This window comes from Schistocerca americana, chromosome 2 (assembly GCF_021461395.2).
Source record: "Schistocerca americana isolate TAMUIC-IGC-003095 chromosome 2, iqSchAmer2.1, whole genome shotgun sequence".
NCBI classification, from domain to species: domain Eukaryota; kingdom Metazoa; phylum Arthropoda; class Insecta; order Orthoptera; family Acrididae; genus Schistocerca; species Schistocerca americana.
In genome coordinates this window covers 202,172,684-202,188,291 of record NC_060120.1, presented here as the reverse complement: position 1 = coordinate 202,188,291, position 15,608 = coordinate 202,172,684, and the positions used below count along the sequence as shown (strand labels likewise).

Below are 15,608 nucleotides of genomic sequence, written 5' to 3'. Positions count from 1 at the left end.
CACAAGGGCCTTTCACTTGATTAATTCTGTCAGTGTTGTGGGTTGGTTTGGAAAAATAGTCACTACTTCGTTTCAGTAATATGTTAGTGGCAAAATTAATGAGAAACTCTTATTTTTCATCTCATTCAGGTGTATTGTGTAGCAAATGGTATTTCGCAAAGATTCCGATACAACCAAATGTGTGGAAGAGCGGACGAGGCTGGACAGAATAGAAATGGAAGTGGTTGAGACCGGCCTGTTACCAGTGTCAGAGCGTTTCCTGTGTGGCTTTTACAACACCAATGCAGAAGGGTCTGGTTGAGCTAGCCGGCTGCATATATCGCACTTTTTTTGTCGGCAATAGCTTTTGCTTTGGACAAGCATGTATTACAATACTGAATCCAACTAAAACGAAATCTGACACGTGAAAAATATTTCGACCTGAAGGGAAAGGCTGTTTGTGTGACGACTAGCACTTGGTGTATTACGTGTCGCAGTTTTACTATCCCAAGTATTGTCTAACGTTGCATCTTCTATTAATCTAGCACAGCAACGTGAAATAAACACTGCAGAAAATATTAAATTCTAAGGTGGACATAATGATGAAAACTTAAAATTAAAAAAAGCGCATTGTAGACCTAGTAAAGCATTTAGGTTCGACTGTCATAAGAGTAATTGTCAATTATGAAGATAAAGATGTTAGTAATTTTACATGTTTTGCGTATTTTCATTCGCTGATGTCATACGGGACCCGTCTCGTAGACAAAAAGTATTCATACCACAAAATAGAGTGATTAGAATTACAAGCGAGTTACACAAACGTACATCTTGCAGATATATCTTTAAGCAGATGGGTATATATTAACAGCCACACACAGTACATCTATTCTCCTAAGAAATTTTTTACCTACAATCCGTCTCAGTTTGAGAGTAACGGACGCATCCTCGAGTACAATATTACAAGGAGAAACGATCTGCAGTACCCTTTAACGAATCTAAATTTCGCACAGGAAGGCGTGAAATATGCAGCAAAAAGACTCTTCCTCAATCCACCCATTGAAAGAAAAGTCTAACAGATGAAAGAAGTATTTCTAAATGTTGATCAAAGACTTTTTTCCATAACAACTCCTTCTATAGCATACGAGAATATTTCAACAGAAATAATTTGTCATTTATATAGAAGAAAATCTGGATATGGCCAGCACGTAGCCATAGAAATGTTTTTTATTCTTATTACGGTTGCCTACCTCAATCAGTCAATACGGAAACCTTATAGGATCACTTTGTTGTCTGTCTGTCCACCTGTCAGTCCGGCTGTTAAAAACTCTTTTCCTCAGGAACGGATAAACACATTAACTTGAAATTTATGTCACATACTCAGCTCTATAATCCACTGGCTGTGAAAAAAATTGAAGCTTCTAAGTCAATGCAGTCAAAAGATACGGTCATTTATGTCACATATTTTGATACTCGCATACAAACTCATCAAAACCTATAGGGTACTTCCCCTTAACCTGGAAACAGGAAACTTCGTAAAAAGCTAAGTTTCACAAAAAAATCAAAGCAATAATACCAAAACTGTTAACTTGAATTATATCACATTAAGAAATTTGTGTTCATTTATCAGTCTGTCCGTCCGTCTGTTAACGCCTTTTCCATTTTCAGGAATGTGCAGACTTATCAAGCTGAAACTGTTCACACACGAAGGTCTATAGTCCCTTAGCGGTGTAATAATGTAAGCTTCTAAGTCAATGAAACCAAGAGATACCGCCATGCATTTCACGTATTTTGATACTCGCAAATTCATTTATAAAAATCTAATCGGTACTTCCCACAGACGTAGAATCTTGAAATTTGGCAAGAAGCAAGGTTTCACAGTACAAGCAAAGGGGGAAGAAATCGAGAATTATTAATTTCTAATTATATCACACGAAAAAATTCCTTTGTCATTTGTAACCCGAATTCAGACTTGAAACTAAATATCTCTCTAAAGTCTTTATATCCCTGGGACCAATATATAGGCAGTGCAATTGTCGATAATAGGTAAACTTAAGGAAAAATTATTGAACGACAGACAGAGCTAGGAAGACATCAAAAGCAGAGCAGCACTGGCAAAAGAGGGCATCCCTGGCTAAGAGAATCTACTAGTACTAAACATAGGCCTTCCGGCCGGGATGGCCGGGCGATTCTAGGCGCTACAGTCTGGAACCGTGTGACCGCTACGGTCGCAGGTTCGAATCCTGCCTCGGGCATGGATGTGTGTGATGTCCTTAGGTTAGTTAGGTTTAAGTAGTTCTACATTTATCTACATTTATACTCCGCAAGCCACCCAACGGTGTGTGGCGGAGGACTGATGACCTCAGCTGTTAAGTCCCCTAGTGCTCAGAGCCATTTGAACCATTTGAGCCTTAATTTGAGGATGAAATTTCTGAGAATGTATGGTAGTGAAATCATGCTACAGGTGAATGTTGAAACTTAGATGGACAGATAAGGTAAGGATTGAAGAGGTTCTGCGCAGAATAGCAGAGGGAAAGAAGAAGGGACAGGATGATAAGACATCTCGTAAGACATCCGCGAATAACTTGCATGGTATTAGAGGGAGCTGTAGAGGGTAAAAACTATAGGGGAAGACAAAGATTGAAATACATCCAGCAAATATTTGAGGACATAGTTCGCAAGTGCTACTCTGAGATGAAGAGGTTGGCACAGGAGAGGAATTCGTGGCGGGGCACATAAAACCAATGAGAAGGTTGATGACTCAAAAAAACAGGCAAAAATCGTCGGGATTCTCGGTTTTCCGTGTGGGTGAGCCGTCTTTATACCTAATTAAGTTTGTACGGATCCCTCAGTGTGTCATTTTTTAAAACTTGTTCCATGTTGTTCATCTGACACTTTCCGCATCAATACGTTCATAATGAATGTGATCTATAGAAGAAGTAACTGCCTGACTAGTTCCTATAGTAACTGTAATAAAATTTCACTCATGACCTATCTTAATATAAACTACAACACTCCTTCAGCACGTTTCATTGTACAATGTACTTTACATCCGTACCTGTTAATGCAGGTGTTCCTCTCTTTGTACCCGCATATGGACGCAGAACTGCACTTCTCTCTGCAGTAATTTTCGTGTTGTTTCAAACATCCCCGAATCACCTCTCTTATTTTAACAGGAGTTATGAAACAACAAGACAGTGCTTCCTATATTTCACACTCTTTCTTTTCCCATTTTTAAAGTAACTTCAAATTGTCATTTTATTGCTAATGTTAATTATTTGAAATACTGTAACGCAAAATCAACACAAATCATTTACAAATAAAGCTGCAAAGAAGCGTAGAAGATAGGTTTCCAGTCAGGGATTTTGTGATATGAAATAACAGTCTCTAAAAAAATGGCACTAATGTCGCTGTACATGAGAGTGCCACGGACAGATGCTAGTTGACAGTGAGTGATGTCGGAAATGAGCATTTGGTAAAGCGCGCGCCAAGCATTGTGTGTGAACGTCGTGGTGATACAGTGTTACGCGCAGCAGGTTGAAAATAATGAATGGAATCCACCTCTAAGTAAGACTATGTCATTTCAGAATTTTAGAAATGTAAAAGGATTGCCACAATATTACAATCAAGAAATTAACATTGTAGATGGTTTGTTAACTTCAGATTTAGTCATCACTGCTAACAATCGGATTCTGTTCCCATCATTGTACCAACCGAGTGTCATATTCATGAAAAAAAAAAACTGTATTCATGAAAGAGCCAGACAGTAAATCATAAATTTTGCTAACTCGGTGAAAAGAGAAACGAACAGTGTCGATTAACTTTTGTAAATTTAATTACCTTCTTTACCTTTTTCAGAAAGAGACATTTTGTTCATTGAAATCAGTTTGCTGGTAAAAGTATAGTAAATAATTTATTTCAAGTGTTATAAGATTTTATGTATTTATATAAATGTTGTATTATTCTTGGCTTTCATACTTCCTGCGTTGATTGTTTCCACTGTTGCTGATTCTGACGTATTCAGTGTAAATTTTTAATGACTCTTAAAGTGGATTGCGTGTACTGAAAAAAAGGGTAGTGAAACCCGAAGACAGTACATATTACAGTGAAGTTACTATTCTCTATTATTACTGTGTTATGTGTCACACATAGTAAATGACTTTTAATTTCGAATTATTGCCAAGTGTTTCGTGACATTACAGTTAATTTTGAAATACTTTTAATCGTATCTCATTTTCAACCGGGGTCTCGCGCTTGCCTTGTCTGTAACTGCCGAGACGATTAGGAGTAGTTATTACTTAAATTCACATTTTCACTCAACATAATCAGTTCGACAACTTTTGCTCAAGTAGGAGCTCGCTACCATATTATTTCATTCAATGACTTAAATTTTTCTAAATTTCCTGTCAAAATTAGTAACATTCTCTTACTTATTCAGATTCACTAAGCAAAATTACACATTTTTCCAGTTTCAGTCATTATTAGGGCAATGAGTTTCGTTGGAATAACAGCTTCCAGTAGTATACTGATTAGTATTCTGCTGATAAAAATTTATTCGGGATGGATTTCTTTCCTCCACGTTACAGGACACTAAGTTACACGTGTCATTCAGAACCTGAGAATGTGGGCAGATTACAGACTACACAATTTCCTCATCCAGTTCTTCCAACTTGTCAACAAGAGGGCTGTACACTTCACTTTTGAGGTGACTTCAGGGTGAAAAATCCGCAGTACTGAGACCAGATTGTCCTGAGTGTCAAGGTGCAGAAACCGCTCGATATATCATCCAGGACCATAGAGCCGCGTTAGGTATCGCCTTACATCACCAGTAAAATCTGTCGTAATACATCGACCACTTTCCCCAACCATGGGCAATAAAAGAAATATGAGCCCATGTATGTAAATGTTACGTCTACAACTTCGAGTCGCCGTTTTACAATAGATGGCAGTATCAGCAAGTGGTGGTGCAGGTGGTAGGTCGTAAATCTAACACAATGTGATTTGTGATTCATCATGAAGCTGTTCTCGACTGAACCTGTAAACTTACGCACCCAGTTCTCGTCATTTGCGGGATGTTTTGATTTTCTGCCTTAACCGGAAGAAATCTGCGTTTGAGGCTTATAAAATGCTGGGTAAGTACTATGGTGAGGCATCTATTAGTGAAAGAACTGGCAGAGAGTGCTTTTAACGCTTCCCTCAGAGAGATTTTCTCGTCTGAGACTAGCATGACGTTGAAGAAAGAAGGTCTTCGAAGCTACTGAGTTGACGAAAACAATCACAGGAGATCGTTAGCGAAAGTAATTGACGGGTTCGAGCTTAGCACTGAAAGATAAACAGCCACAACACAGCGACAGACATGAAAAGTTGATTTTGCACCATGACAATTCTCGATCTCATGTCACAAAACCTGTCAAAACATACTAGAAAAAGTTAAATGGTAAGTCGAATCCCACTCGTTATATTCTCCAGCAATATCCCCCTCTGACTACCACCCTTTCTGATCGGTGGCACACGGTCTAGCTGACCAGCGCTTCTGGTCATATTATCAAGAGCCAAATTTGATCGATTCATGAATCTCCTGAAGAGGCTCCCAATTCTTCCGTTTCGGAGATCGTATGCGGAATTCCAAAGATGAGAAAAATAGTGGCCATAGATGTCCAATACTTTGAAATGTAAATTATTTGTACGTTTTTCACAATAAATCCTCAAAGTTCGAGAAAAAAAAAGGCGGAAGAAAAATTGTAGACCTAACTCTATTAAAATTTCTCATTTCAGATACACTGGTGAGAGAAACTTGAGAACGGAAGCGACTTCAGCATGAATTGCCACTGCCAAATAACATAGCTCGATGAAACTTGGAGCGCACGAACGAGTTTAGCGTACGTCATCTCGCAGGTTTACGCCTACTCAACAGGCAGCCGAAATGACACCGCAGTACCGCGTGCAGCCTTAATGCCCGTTGGAGCCACTCTGCCTCTTGGGACACAGCAGTTTCACAACAAACGTCATCTCAATTAGAAGATATTTGATCTTCTGGAAGAAGGTCCAATAATAAGCACCTGTTAACGTTCTTGAGAGACGCACACTTCGAAGAATACGGTAGACGGAGTAGTGGTGGACCAGGAAATACGTGCCTACCTTAATACCGTGTGTAAGCAATGGGGCCAAATGATTTTGAACCCAGAGTTTAGTTCTGTGCTGCACCTAGATACAGTTTTCATTGTTCACAGATGAGGCCTCTTTCGACAATGATGTCGTTTTCTGCTACTGCAATCTCCATCCCTGGAGTGTTAGAAAGACATACTCCCCTTAGTCTCGTATCATCTATAACGATTCTCCATCAGCTGATGTTCTGGTCTGATATCGTGGGAGATCAACGATCTTGTTCGACAATGCTGGACATACCCTCATGTAGCGAGAGCTGGCAGCACTTAATGCACCCAGGAACATTGCCGAACATGATCGTTTTGGTGGTGCAGTTGTTGTGTGGTGTCATAATGTTGCAGGGGCGTAGTGACCTCCAAATCTCTGCACACGGCACCCGTACAGGTCCACGTTGTTGGGGCAGAGTACTACTTCCTGATGTGTGTCCTTCAGGGTTGCATTCGACCATCACTTCGTTTTTATGGAAGACAATACGCGACCGCATCGAACAGCTCAGGTGGAGCAGCTCTTGGAACAAGAGGATTTTCGGCGTATGCACTGGCCTGCCGGTTCGCCCGGTTGTAATTCCATAGACCCCATGTGGAACGCGTTAGGGAGAACGTCCAAATGCTCCAACGACCATCCAGCAGTTGTCAGTCATGCTGAGGGGAGTCCGCAGCTCGTGGTAGTGGATAGCATTGCTGCCTCTGGATTACGGGGTCCCGGCCTGGTTGGGGTCTTCTCTGCCCGTAGACTGGGTGTTTGTATTGTCCTCATCATCGTTATCGTCATTCGTGACAGTAGATAGATTGGATTGTGTAAAAAAATTAAAATGTGTAAACATTGTGGCTTTCAAATGGCTCTGAGCACTATGGGACTCAACTGCTGATGTCATTAGTCCCCTAGAACTTAGAACTAGTTAAACCTAACTAACCTAAGGACATCACAAACACCCATGCCCGAGGCAGGATTCGAACCTGCGACCGTAGCGGTCTTGCGGTTCCAGACTGCAGCGCCTTTAACCGCACGGCCACTTCGACCGGCATTGTGGCTTTGTACAGGCGCTGACAACCGCACAGTTCAGCGCCCTGCAAACCAAAATCGTCATATTTCGGCGGGATTACACCCCGCCATTTTCAAGGCAAATATCGGTGGTCACTGAAAATGTTACCTGGCGGAATACCCTTAAGTTGTTTGAAAATTGGATACGCCAGGAGAAACTCAGGTCTCAAAATAATCATCCTTGCGCCTGTACAACAGGTTTTCTTCCACAATCTAGATTTTTCCCTTAGGCTAGTTTCAAGTATAACAAACATTAATAATCATTATGTCTGAACAGAACGCAAGTCAACATCAATTTTTTTTCCTTTATTATAATTTCCATTCCCCATCAGGGGCGGGCTGGCAGCAGCATAAGCGCTGCTCTTCAGCCGAGAGACATAAGCAGACAGGAAGACAATATAAAGGAGAAAACATGGCGGAATATAGAAACAAAACAGGCGGGAACATAAGAAAAGAAAGCATACAAGGCGGTGACTGTAAAACGAAGGTAAAAGTCTAAAAAAGTATTTTAAACAAAAAACACACACTGGATTAAAATGCACCAGGCAAAGTACGACCAGAGCATAAAAAGCCACAGGACGTTTAAAACAGCCACGTGACGGACGACGTAGCACGGAACAATCATGGACGATAAACAGGTCGAGCACACAATTAAAACCACATCACTAGATGACACTGTAGAACGGCACCGAAACACAAAACTGACGCAGCACACTGATAACGATTAAAAACATGGGAGGATCTGCCAGGGAGGGGACGACAAGGGAGAAGAGAAAAAGGAGGCGAGGAGAGAAATGGGAATGAGGTGGGGGGGGGGGGGAGGCGCCGAAGGAGGGATAGGAAGGGAAGGGAAGGGAAGGGAAGGGAAGGGAAGGTAGAAGAAAGCAGCCGGGGGGGGGGGGGGGTTTGCTATAGGGACTCAGTGAGAGAAGCAGGAAAATTTGCTCTGGGCGAAGGAGGGGTGAGGAAAGGGGCGCTGGGGAGGGGGGAACAAGGCCAGTTACAATTGGAAGGAAGGGTAGATGTCACGACGAAGTTCAACATTCGGGAGGAGGAGGTGCTAGAGATAGCCCCGATGAAACAGTTGGAGGGTGTGGAGGTGGAGAGAGGAAGGGAAAATGTATCTTAGATTATATAAACCAACTTTGTCAAAATTAAATGCGAGAATATTTGTGTAATAGGCTAATTTACTGGAAATTATTATGATTTATTCACTTGGTATGATTGTGGAGCAAAATAGATGACCAAATCACAGGTTTTAAACTTCGCTACACTGTAACTAACTTGCTAATGGAGCCCAGTAAATGAATTAAAAACGCAAACTTTTGTACAGTGATTTATTTCAGCTCATCATCTTTGCATTGCAGGCCGAGTTATCCTCTGGCAACATAAGAAACGTCTGAATGGCCTAAACGAACCTTTTGTGAAAATATTGAAAACAGTTTTCAGTTGCAAAATTTCATATAATTTCAGCGGATGCGTTTTGTAACAGGACACTGTTTTCGTTAAGAACCAGTTAACCGTTGTGTGTGATTATCATTATTGATAATCTTTCTTTACATTCATTTACAGATAGTCAGATGCAGTTTAGATTAACTGTTATCACATACATCAAAAGTTATTTGCACAATTATGTTCGTGTTTAAAAGTAGGGTGGAAAATACGATTCTAGATCAGACGCCGTACTTGGAATTTAAAAGTACTTGCTTTCACATTGCTAGCGACAGGTTTAGGCACACACAGCTACCAGTTGAGAAAAGTAAAAGCGTTTTAGCTTCAACTTTTCCATGGGCACCAGCATCTACGGCCAGGCGGCTTGTCAGACGTCGCAGTAATAAATTAAACACGTAGAACCACCTATCTTTTATTGAAAATCGTATCAAAAACCATACTTTAGTTCCTGAGATTATCCCTCATATACAGGCGCGGCAGAGGACTTCAGTAACATCTATAGATGAGAAGAGGAGGCGTGTTTTCTGAGAGTCGTTTGAGATTAAACCACATTAACTCATACACTGGATATTCTGTTTAAGTGAGTGTAACGTCACTAAAGACTACAACAAATTTACATGGCGTGTATGTTTCGAATGAGAATCACGAATCCAAAATCAGCAACAAACATGAACACCACATCTGAACAAAAGGCTAAGTCACAAGAAGTTTCCTCGAAGTATATGTTATTTCAAAAGTACGATAGTGACTTTTGTGTAATAAATCGACTTTTTAAGTATTGACTGCAGAAGAGACATTCACACACATGTTAAAAGAGATCGATGAAAGAAAATGATCCTTGTGAAAATACGTCGCCTTCGGCTCTTACTAATGGTTAAAACATTAATTACGATTTCGGCATCCATAATGAAACAGGAGCGGAAATTAAACTTCAAAGACCAAGATTTACATCGAGGAGAAGTTTGCTAAGACACACTGCAAACACGAAAGGACCGATATTAAGATAAACAAAACGGAATACAAATGTTGTTCGTAGAAGACACAACACGAAATATTTGGATGATGAAAAGACAAATAAATAATTAACGTAATGGAATACTCGTTAATTATACAAAAACATCTTTTCAGTCAATATTTGCGATCCATTAACAAAGTCCCTCTTTTAGAAAGGTTGGCAAACAGCCAGTGTTTACGTTAAAGCTGCCGAAAGCGCGCAAAGCTTTCTGAGCGTAGTAGAAGGTCGAAGGCGCGCACGCGTCCAACATCGCAACAAGTCTGTGTATTGATAACGTTTTCCAAGAGAGAATTCTATCTATATAATTTATATTTTACAATGAGGGTCATTACAATGGTCGGTATATTACCACCTCCTCACTCCCCCCCCCCCCCCGTCTCATCCCTTCCAAGGATTAAAAAAGCACTTAAGTATTTGCAGTAGTTTTTTTTGCATCTCTGTAACAATGATTTCTTTTCCATGCTCCATCTATGGTCATCAGTCCCCTAGAACTTAGAACTACTGAAACCTAACTAAACTAAGGACAGCACACAACACCCAGTCATCACAATGATATATATTATTATAATTTGTAGCATGAATCAATAGTTAACACGTGACAACTTTTTCTATGAAAATTAATTATTGGCAAATAGCACGCCCATATAGTAACCAAATCATGCGCTTTATAATACTGACCTACCACTACAGGGTGAACCCGAATTAAATCGACAAACTGTCAGTGGCTGTTTAACGATATGTTTAATGAATGAGGCCCGTTAGTCTGTGTTGGTCAGTTTCAGAGTGACTGCACTTAGGTTCATTTCTTTCGCGGATTTACTTTTGTATCTGTATTACACTGAAAGTATCAGCACAACATTTCAAATGTCGGTGGTGTGACTGAAAGACTTGCCTGGAAACAAATTTGTTCCATTCAGTAACAGCAGTTGCCGTTGTTGACAGTAATACCTACTCCACACATCGCCCCCCCCCCCCCTCCCCAGTCTAACATTAAGTGTTCCTCATTACTATCACGTGTTTGTGTTTCGGGCAGCGTTAGTTGTCCATTTCACTGGTGAAGAGAGCTTTTAAATTGCGGGAAGAAGCTAGGCTAAGATTCTTTGAAAGAATCTTAAGTAAAAGTAATTCAACCACGAACAAAATACGAGGGCAGTTCAATAAGTAATGCAACACATTTTTTTCTGACACAGGGGTTGTTTTATTCAGCATTGAAATACACCAGGTTATTCCCCAATCTTTTAGCTACACAACACTGTTTTTCAACGTAATCTCCATTCAATGCTACGGCCTTACGCCACCTTGAAATGATGGCCTGTATGCCTGCACGGTACCATTCCACTGGTCGATGTCGGAGCCAACGTCGTACTGCATCAATAACTTCTTCATCATCCGCGTAGTGCCTCCCACGGATTGCGTCCTTCATTGGGCCAAACATATGGAAATCCGACGGTGCGAGATCGGGGCTGTAGGGTGCATGAGGAACAACAGTCCACTGAAGTTTTGTGAGCTCCTCTCGGGTGCGAAGACTTGTGTGAGGTCTTGCATTGTCATGAAGAAGGAGAAGTTCGTTCAGATTTTTGTGCCTACGAACACGCTGAAGTCGTTTCTTCAATTTCTGAAGAGTAGCACAATACACTTCAGAGTTGATCGTTTGACCATGGGGAAGGACATCGAACAGAATAACCCCTTCAGCGTCCCAGAAGACTGTAACCATGACTTTACCGGCTGAGGGTATGGCTTTAAACTTTTTCTTGGTAGGGGAGTGGGTGTGGCGCCACTCCATTGATTGCCGTTTTGTTTCAGGTTCGAAGTGATGAACCCATGTTTCATCGCCTGTAACAATCTTTGACAAGAAATTGTCACCCTCAGCCACATGACGAGCAAGCAATTCCGCACAGATGGTTCTCCTTTGCTCTTTATGGTGTTCGGTTAGACAACGAAGGACCCAGCGGGAACAAACCTTTGAATATCCCAACTGGTGAACAATTGTGACAGCACTACCAACAGAGATGTCAAGTTGAGCACTGAGTTGTTTGATGGTGATCCGTCGATCATCTCGAACGAGTGTGTTCGCACGCTCCGCCATTGCAGGAGTCACAGCTGTGCACGGCCGGCCCGCACGCGGGAGATCAGACAGTCTTGCTTGACCTTGCGGCGATGATGACACACGCTTTGCCCAACGACTCACCGTGCTTTTGTCCACTGCCAGATCACCGTAGACATTCTGCAAGCGCCTATGAATATCTGAGATGCCCTGGTTTTCCGCCAAAAGAAACTCGATCACTGCCCGTTGTTTGCAACGCACATCTGTTACAGACGCCATTTTAACAGCTCTGTACAGCGCTGCCATCTGTCGGAAGTCAATGAAACTATACGAGACGAAGCGGGAATGTTTGAAAATATTTCACAAGAAATTTCCGGTTTTTTCAACTAAAATTGGCCGAGAAAAAAAATGTGTTGCATTACTTATTGAACTGCCCTCGTAGTATACAGAATATTTAATCGACCGATTATTGAGAATTGTTGATCAGTCTGCGACCCTTGCCAGGTTGAATTTACAGAAAAGAGAGAGTCTATCCAAGGCAGAACGGTACGTTTAATCGGTTAGTGAGCGCTAGAGTAATATGGAAATCTTCAACAAAATCCAGTGGCAGTTCGTCTTGAGGTTGAAGCTAACTCTTGTGCCAATGATTGTTTAAAAATAAATTTCTGTTCGAACAGGTTTAGCATAAAAAACACATTTTGTCTTTCTTTCTACCCAGACGTGTTTCGCTGAAGTTACAGCATCTTCAGTAATTTTCTTGTTTTTTTGTTAACAAGTTCTGTGAGTTTTGAAACTTACTGTAGGTTGCAGTATAGCTGTTATTCTTCTACAGTTTACAGTAACAACTGTACTGAAAACTACAGAAAGCTACAGAAACTACTTCATATTTGAACAAAAAATCAGATAACAAACTAACTGAAGATACTGCAACTTCAGAGAAACACGTCTGGGTAAAAAAAAAGAAAAAAATATGCTTTTTCAAGGCGGAACCTGTCCGAAAACATATGCAGTGGCAGTCGCTGCAAGAGAGATGTCTCGTATCACGTAGAAGCTAACTGTTGAAGTTACGAGAGCGAATGTTCGAAGAAGAGTTGGAGAGTATATTACTTCTTCCCACATAAGTCTTTCGAAATAACCATGACGAAAAAAAGAAACACAGAAATTGGAGTTTATACTGAAATGTTTCCACAGCGTCGTTCACCTCACATATCATTCGCGAATCGAAGAGGGACAGCGAAAAATCTTTGTGGTTCAAGAAGTATCCTCTACCACACACAATGCGCTGGCCCGATAAGTAGAGATGTAGATGTAAGCCGTGGGGGTCTGGCACCAAATCACTCAAAAAAGATCCCTGCAGAACCCAACGAAATGTTGTTCACCCTGTTTATTCTGAATTTCTGTCCTGAAGGCGATAGTAGATCATGTTAGAATTGAATGTACAAAATGGCGTTAGAAGGTAGTGACGTAGTAGATTAAATATCCGACCAATAACCATACCCATTTTTCTATCTCTAGAGGATGCGGCAGTTGAGGCACCAATGTAGTATTCGAGACGAGCCGGATTCAAGTACACAGCTGACTGTTTATTATGCGTTGTGAGCTGTTCATATCTTCTAAATCTTCCCTCGTATCTTCTAACCAGCTGATTTTTGACATGCATGCAATTAATAATGTTGTAGCTTTTAGTGAGTGTTTCTTTGTCCATTCTATAAAATACGGCCGTAGAATTTCATGCGTGTCTGCACACTGTCATGATTTACTATTATTATTATTATCATCAGTTGTTGTTTTTGTAGTGATATACAACCTACATCCTTCTGAATCTGCTTACGGTATTCGTATCTTGGTCTCCCTCTACGATTTTTACCGACCACACGTCCCTCAAATACCAAATTGATGATCCCCTGACGTCGCAGAATGAGTCCTATAACTCGATCCTTTCGTTTGATCGAGTTACGCCACAAATTTCTTCTTTCCCCAGTTCTTTTCAGTACTTCCCCATTAGTACAGTTCTGATGCTAGAGGGTTAGAGGGATGGGCAACAGACACTTCCGTTTTAGAAACATTACTCCTCAGTCGTCGTGTCTTAAAATATTCATAAAGTGCATTGAAGCTGTCAAATGTTCTTCAGATTCAGAAAGATCTTCGCTCTGATATGAAACTAAAAGTTTGTCTGCTTACTGGAGTTTCCATAAGTTCAACCTAGCCCCCAGTATAAGCCATCCACTCTTCCTTTGACTTTGTTCAACATATTGCTTAAAAGATTACCTAAAGTACTACAATGTACGGGTTGGATTTCCTGCTCTCCATCGTAATATTATTGTCTTGTGGAGGACCACACAGTTTCCTAAGAAGTCTTCGTGGTGGCGTCATCACTGCTAAATCATCATCAAAGGCTTAACATTTGACGTTGATTTTTCATCCAGAATTTACAATGTTTACACCTTTTTACATTTTCCTTTTGGCCATTCAAAAATAGTTCAAATGGCTCTGAGCACTATGGGACTTAACTTCTGAGGGCATCAGTCCCCTAGAACTTATAACTACTTAAACCTAACTAACCTAAGGACATCACACACAACCATGCCCCAGGCAGGATTCGAACCTGCGACCTTAGCGGTCGCGCGGTTCCAGACTGTAGCGCCTAGAACCGCTCGGCCATTCCGGCCGGCTTTTGGCCATTTTTGACGGTTGTTGAAGGGGGTAGGGGGATGGGGAAGAGACCTTCTAACACCTGTGCATATGTGAAATACCTCTCCGATTACACACCGAGCAATTTTAATCTTGATGTTGTGTTTATAAGAGTATAAGTTTGAAATGAAGGTTCATACAGGTACAGGGCCACACCAGCGAAATATTTCCTTTACTAAATGGAGTACAAAGATAAAATAACGTGGACTCACCAAATAATTGCTCACCCTGGAACTGTTCTTGATGCTTCCTCTTAGAAACCCTTCCGGCCAAAAGAAGTACCTGAAACAAGATACATTACGATCAGCACATCGTTACAGTAGAACAGTGTATGTACTGCATTAGGTGTCATGAAATCTGCAGACTCTCTAGCCGTTCTCTTTACCTGTGTATTTAATAATACCTAGTTATCTATTGTAAAAGCCCTGAAAGACATCGTTTAATGGCTTACGTTTCTAAATTTGTTTCTGTACTGTGATAAGGATAGCGTATCTTTATATGGATCAAATTAACGATTTTGTTTTCATGCTTGTAATGTTAGTGAACAAGTGGTGCTGAGCAGTCACTGAATCACGGGGCTCATTTACTACAAATGAACCGTGCTTGAGGTGCCATGGTTACCAGCTACACGCGGAAGAGCATGTGGGCCGTTGAGGAACAGAGAAAGACGTGCTAGCAGCATATAGGTATGAGGCGGGCCTGTGGGTCTCAGTCGGTGAGTGGTGCCTGTGAAATACAAGAGTACACAATCGGCTACCGGATGATTCTATAGTTCTGAACTGTCAAGCCATTTTACCCATCTGAGCGGCAAACGAAGGTAACAGTATAACACAATTTGAAATACAGCAAACGACGTTCCATAGATTATGACAGGAACTATGACACAGAGCCTCTCAAACTGACAAAACACAGTTACTTTACACTGATGGGCAAAAAGATTGTGACCACTAGTTTAAAAGTGAGTTAGTCCATCTTTTGAACGCAATAGATCAGCGATTGTGCGTGGCATGGATTCTACAAGTAGTTGATAGATTTCGGAGATATGAAGTACCGTACGTTTGCGCCTAGGTCACGTAATTCACATAAATTATAGGCCCAATAGCGTCCCAGATGTGATCCATAGATTTAATATCAGATGTATTTGGTAACCATGTATCAACATGAGTTCACTGTCATACTCATTAAACCACTGTAGCTCGAGTCTGGCCTTGCGACATGGACAGT

The 15,608-nt window shown here is 41.0% G+C and overlaps 1 long non-coding RNA gene across 1 annotated transcript in view; it reads right to left on the bottom strand.

Annotated features, from left to right (window-relative positions):
• Positions 1–14,669, bottom strand: part of LOC124596456 — a 450,318-nt gene extending 435,649 nt beyond the window's left edge. Inside the window, exon 1 of the long non-coding RNA XR_006978301.1 lies at positions 14,597–14,669. This is a non-coding gene — a long non-coding RNA (uncharacterized LOC124596456). The remainder of the gene's footprint in view (positions 1–14,596) is intronic.
• Between the last annotated feature and the right edge of the window lie 939 nt (positions 14,670–15,608).